The following is a 6844-nucleotide window of genomic DNA, read 5'->3' on the forward strand; positions in this document are numbered from 1 at the left end:
ATGTTAATGTTGAAGATTTTATTGTTAGAACCCAATGTAGTACTATCACACAACCAACACAATCGGCAATGATGAGATGTTGTAAAGAATGTAAATTGGACTTGTTGTGTGAGGCTTTGTGATTTAGATTGTTGTGGTTGTAAAGAATGTAAACTAGACTTGTGGTTGTGAGGTTTTCTTTTGGACATATTTAGGCCCCGTTTGGATAGTGAGATGAAATAAGATGATTTTAGATGAAAGTTGAATAAAATATTGTTAGAATATTATTTTTAATATTATTATTGTTTTGAGATTTGAAAAATGTGAATTGTTTATTATATTTTGTGTGGAGATTTTAAAAATTTGTAATGATGAGATGAGATGAAACCGTTTCTGTATCTAAACGAGACCTTATTCTTCTTGTATTTGTGATCTACTTATCTGTTGTGGTTGTTCTACTTGTATGAAAATCATTACTCTATTTTTTATGACTTTGTTGGTCTACTTTATGAAACTTTAGACATATTTGTACCATTAAGATGTACCTTTATGATTACCTTTAGCCCACATAAGTGATGTATCTCCAAGTTTGAGAAATGCTAACCTTTTATTTAGAGGCAGTTGTCATATTTTTGCATGATTTACAATATGGTTTGGTGTTCTCAATTTGACAGATGAAGAGTGGATAGTGGTGGTGAATAGTTTGTTTCTGGGCATGCATGATGATTTCTGCAATTAAATTCTTCCCATTTTTGCCATGGAATAACTCATGCATGTGAAAGCACGTGAATAGTTTGGCCATGATTTCAAAGCTGTCACAAGTCATGCTCGTTCATATATATAAAGTTTTATCTGTTTCTTTGTATAAAGATCAAATCATTCATACTAATTTCCAAAGTTGTGTGTGGTTACAAATTCACCCAAACTAGTCCACCCGAAGCTTGCCTTCAAAATCTCATTATTAATGATTAGTGACTAGATAATAAAATCAACTAATCTCCAACTCAAATTCATCCAAACTACACCAACTCTATTTCCATTTACAAGCAACTAATCTCCATTGTACCCATGAATATGATTCTCACAAAAACTAAACCAAGCACATGTACACAAACAATACCGTTCTCACAAATAAAAAATTTAACATCCATTACCATACTCAAGTCTTACCATGCACAAATTTACAAAATATTCATAGAGAATTATGCAATTACAATTACGATAAAATGATCCATTTACAATTAATAGTAACATGATATATCTATCATCCAAAGAAAAATGGAGGTGAAAGAAAGCTAAAAAATAAGGGAAAGACTCTAGAAAATCAAGTTGATGAGATGAGTCAACAAATCACCTTCATAACTCTAAAACTTGGTGAACCAGTAGAAATTTACCTTCATAATAAAGAAAAGAGCATACAAAGTAGTGTTGATGAAAATAATAGGCCAAAATTTAAAGCAAAGTGGGTGGTCAAAGAAGATGTCATGTCACATTAATTGATAGGACCACTTTGCATGTTCTTACATTCCTTGCATTTCATTTTATTAGTCTAGGACATGCATTTTATTTTTCTGTTTTATATTTCTATTTTGCTTCATGTTTCTGTTTTTCAGTTTTATATAAGAAAAAATTAAAATATAAAAATCAGTTTGGGTGGTTTAAGTTTTTTTTTTTTTTGTTTGAAAGTACATGCTTGATATGTCAAAGTTTGAACACGTGTGTTCTCACATAGTAAATTTTTAAACTTATATATCTCTCTGCTTTGAATAGTTCACTTTGTGCATACTAATCCTATGAGTCATCTTGACAAAATTCATTTACAAAGCACTGTGAGAAGCTTATGTGTATGCACCTCATAATTAAATTCAATCTTTATTATTGAGAAGCTCACCATAGAGGGAGTTCAAGCATTGAATTGACTAACACTAGTTGAACCTAGTACAATAATAAAGAGATCTCCCCTTGCCAAACACAAAGAGTTGATCTATATAGAAAAAGTTGGTGTTTAATCATTGCGGAAAAAGACAAACACCCTACACGGATCTACCCCCTTAAGTTCTTATAAAAATAATCGTTGTTCTAATCATTATAGAAAAAAATGAGCAACAAACATGAACACAAAAAGGGAGTTGTGCAAACTACTGTTTGAAGAAGAAGCTCATGTATCTAGGCCCTAGTATAAAGTTTGACTTTTAAGGTGAGCAACAAACTCTTGTGAGCATCTATAAGAAGCAAAACATCCATAAATAAAGGTCTCAAAAATATATTGAAGAAAAAAGATATAAAAGTGCTATGATATAAGTTTACTCACTCACACACTCACATGAACTTTGGCATTGATAATTTTATGAGGAATGAACATCCATAGTGATTGTTACAAATAAGAGGATGTACTCTATTGAATTTATTTTGTGAGTGATATTATACTTGAACTAAGATTCATCTAGGCATGTTACTTGCTTCACTGTTTATGTATAAAAGAAAAATATGATTTTTTCTATTTTCTTTTACTTATCATTTTTATGTAAAATAAATAAAGTGATAAAAATATAAAATATAATTTTTGGTTGGGTAAGTGTTGGATGTTGGTTTAAGTTTGGGACTTGGTTCCTGATATATTGATATAAGTCACAGTGGAACTCTATGGCTCAAGGCACATGCACGGTCCTTAGTCATTTAAGTGACTTGAGTCACACGCCCAGCCCTCGAGTTGATTTCTTTAAGTCTTCCGATACACAGCTCACGGCACTCTCTATATGCAAGTCGTAGCCCTCCTCATCTCTTCCATATCTCCTTCGATTTGCATTGGAGAAATACTCGGGTCCGAGTTTCTTGACTAAAGGCTCTCCATCATGGATTCATGATAAAATTTTGAGTTTATTCAAATCACTCTCTCCTTCCAGTTCTAGATTTCGGCACATCAATATCTGGAAGTTGGGATTTTGATTGTTGATTTATGATGTTGAGGTTGCGATTTTGATTAGGCAAAGTGGACATTGACATAGTTGATCATATGAGAGTATTTTATTCACGTATTGAGTACCTTTTTTTGTGAGTTATGTGATTATACATTTCAGTTTTATCTCAGTGAATACCAAGTGTTTGATTTTTTGTCTCAACCAAGTTGTCTCAATCATTTACTTATTGTTTGACATACATTCATGCTCATACATCAGGTACATTTTATCCATGAGAAGTTAAGATACATAAGAGTTTTTCATCATGTCTTTCTTAGTATTTTCATCTCGGCACACATAAGTGATTTTAAATCTCTTATGAGTATTGTCAGATTAGTGATAAAAATGGGAAGTATTAGAGCAAATTAAAATATTTTGATATTGTGAATTTTAAGGGGAGTTTGAGTAGTGTGAGTAGTAGACTATTGAAGGGGAGAACTAAGTACTGAATATGGTTATTAATGATGACTAAAACACTATTTTAGTAGGTTTAGATTACGTTTAAACTTTGATTTTGTTGAGACTAATTTCAAAGAGTGTTCTATTTCATTTATTCTCATTATTGTATTAAGATTTTCTTCACGAGATCTTGGTCTGCTGGTTGTGTTTGTCTTAGGTATACTTTACCTTCATCAAGTTGGTTTTGTCACCAATCCCCCGAAGGGAGAGATTGTAGATACTAGATATTCCTCAAGTTGACTTTGTCACCAATCCGTCAAAGGGGGAGATTGTAGATGTAAAAATTTGGTTAGAACTAGGTGACTAAGTTGATAAGTTTGCATATGATTAGATGACTAAAATGATAGAGTTTATCCTATCATTAAGTTTGTAATTATAGATGAATGTAAAATAATTATTGACTTTATCTATAACAACATTGAGTCTATCTAGAAATCTTAGAGGTTGTCTAGATAAGTCATCAATGTGAAATTTGAGTCCATAAGGATCTGCACTTATCCCGAACAGAAGCTGAATAGAAATTAGTTACTGCAGAGAAGAGTTATCGCGACATATCAGCAATCCGTCAGGAAACGTCTTCGCGACAGATTCTATCTGTTAACAGAATCCTACTAAAACTAGAACTCTTTCCAGAAAGTTTATTTAAGGGATTCTACTGGTTAGAATTTGTAGAGATTTAGATCTGCATATTTTCTAGAGCACTTTCCAATACATATTTTGGAGAGATAATTCCTTGAAAAATTTTCGTACTGATTCTCTCAGAGAGTGGTACTTGAGTGTGAGAATTTTCTAATATTTTATCTCTCTTTTTGAGTGCATGCATTCTCCATGTTGGAGAATTGATTGGTCGAGTTCCAGCCACTGGAGTTCCAGGAAAAAAGCCAATGTTTGAAGATCACCAAAGGTTCTGGCTGCTACTGTGGTAGAAGACAAATGTGTCATTTGTCTGATCAAGTAAAAGTGTCAATTGACAAAGGTTTTGTAATTGAATTTTACTTGTAATTGATTTTCAAATAATAAAATTGATTTTTCTGGGTTTGGCTGCCCCGTAGGGTTTTACCTTTAAAGAGTTTTTTAAATAGTTTCCTTTCGATACCAATCTTGGTGTTCTGCACTTTGTTTATTTTATATTATTACTTAATTAATAAATTAATTGCATGCTTGACGACTAACCAATTTGTTGAGTGAATTGGTAGATATTTCCGCTGCGTTACAGGAGTACTTTGGTAATTTCACTTTCAAAGCACACCAACAAGTTGGTGATTCCATTTGAAACGCCTCAACTACACATGATGATAATTGACTCAATGTCATAGGTGATCTAAACGAGAATCATAAATGATAGTGAAAATAATGAAAATGTCCATGCTGGAAAAAATCAATGTAATGGTAAACAATTTCTCTTCATTTGCCAAAGTTAACAAATTTGTAATAAAGAAAAGTTCCCAAAAGCCTTATTGGCAATGCATATTGACTTGGAGTGGGGAGTTTGAACATAGAGTGAAGGTTTGTTTTCATCTAGGACATCTTGTTGATATGAAGATGAAATAAATACATTAACAAAACAATAGGAACTTACAGATTTTTTTTAATAAATACATTAACCAAAAATAAAAAATAAATTACCAATGTAGCATTGTATTATCGATGAAATTAGTTGAACTTAGCCCTAGCAATTACCAAAAAAAAGGACCCAAGGTTAAACAAAGCTTGCCTACAAGGTTGAAAAAGCTTGCCTTCAAGGTTGAAATCACCCAAGTGTTCATCAACCACATCAGCCAAGAAATCAACCCAACCTAGCTTAGCAAAACATAAATCGTGCAATAATAGCCTAGCAATAAGAAATACAAATAAGAAATCAAAGCAACCTAGCTTAGAAATCATAAATCATGCAATAATAGCCTAGAGATCATCAATAAGCACAACCCTAACTTAGAAATCATAATCGTGCAATAATACGAACTCATAAATTGGAAATAACCACAACATATAGATCTAGGGTTCTGCTTGGTGAGCATACCGAACGACGACAAAGGAGAAGCAGCCAGACTGCTCAATGGCTGAGAATCGCACGGTAGTGGGTTGGGGGGGGGGACCAACCAGACTTATGGGAGGGAGATTCTCGCATGGGAGTCACGGGGGAGAGGGGATTTCTCAAATGGGTGGGGAGTCGATCGGTTGTCATGGGGGAGAGGGATTTCTCAGAAGGAATGTGCAATTGGGGATCACGGGGGAGAGGAATTTATGTTCACAAGGAAGAGGGGATTTCTGAGATGGGTGGGGAGCCAAACAACCGTCACGGGGGAGAGGGGATTTCTGAGATGGGTGGGGAGCAAAACGGTCATCACGGGGAAGAGGGATTTCCTAGAGGGGATGTGCAACTAGGGATCACAGGGGAGAGGAATTTATGTTCACGAGGAAGAGGGGATTTCTCAAATGGGTGGGGAGCCGAACGACCGTCACGAGGAGGGGATTTCTTAAAGGGGATGGGCGACTAGGGACTTATAGGGAAGATGAGCTTCTGAGAGTTGGGGCTATTCGTGAAATCGATTCACGATTTTGAGTTAACAATTGGATCGAACTTCTTTTAGACCAGATTTGCCACATTCGAGGTGTGTGGTGTGTGATCTCAAAACCGGACTAAGTTTTTACTCATGTCTAGCTCAAGGGACATAAAACCTTTCTTACCCCTCTTCTTTCTCTTTAAAAAATGAAGAACTTCATAAGCCATTAAGACATTATCTATTATCAATCTTCCAAGTAAAAAAGCAGACTGTGAATCTGAGATGACAATAGGCAACACATTCTTGATCCTATTTGCAATAACCTTAGACATTAGCTTATAAACCACATTACATAAGCTAATAGGTCTAAAATCATTTACTTTCAGAGGACACTTCTTTTTTGGAACAAGAGTAATAAATGTATGATTTATAGTTTAAGGGAAATTACAAGAATTCAAAGCATGTAAAACTGCAGAGGTAATAGAGCTACCAATATCAGGCCAAAACTTGTGGAAAAATGAAGGAGGCATACCATCAGGCCTTGCAACCTTCGAAGGGTGCATTTCCTTGAGAGCTCTGACTACTTCATCAACAGTGTAATCCTTTATAAGCTCCTAATTCATTGAATCTAAAACTTTTCTCTCCATTTTATCAAGAATCACACCTTCATTTCGAATGCCTGTAGAAGTAAACAAGGAAGAGAAATGGTTAATAATAAGACTGCCACATTGATCCCCTTCCTTCCAGCAACCTCCATCATCCATAAGTTTCAAAATACTATTCTTCTTCTTTCTTTGAGAAGCTTTAGCATGGAAAATTTTGATATTTTGGTCTCTCTCAGCTAACCAAAGTGCCATGGATCTTTGCCTCCACATAATCTCCTCCCTATCCAACCACTTCTGCACTTCCTCAGAAGCATCACAATCCCCACTTGTGGTCAATACT

The sequence above is a fragment of the Juglans microcarpa x Juglans regia genome, chromosome 8S, assembly GCF_004785595.1.
Source record: "Juglans microcarpa x Juglans regia isolate MS1-56 chromosome 8S, Jm3101_v1.0, whole genome shotgun sequence".
NCBI classification, from domain to species: Eukaryota; Viridiplantae; Streptophyta; class Magnoliopsida; order Fagales; family Juglandaceae; genus Juglans; species Juglans microcarpa x Juglans regia.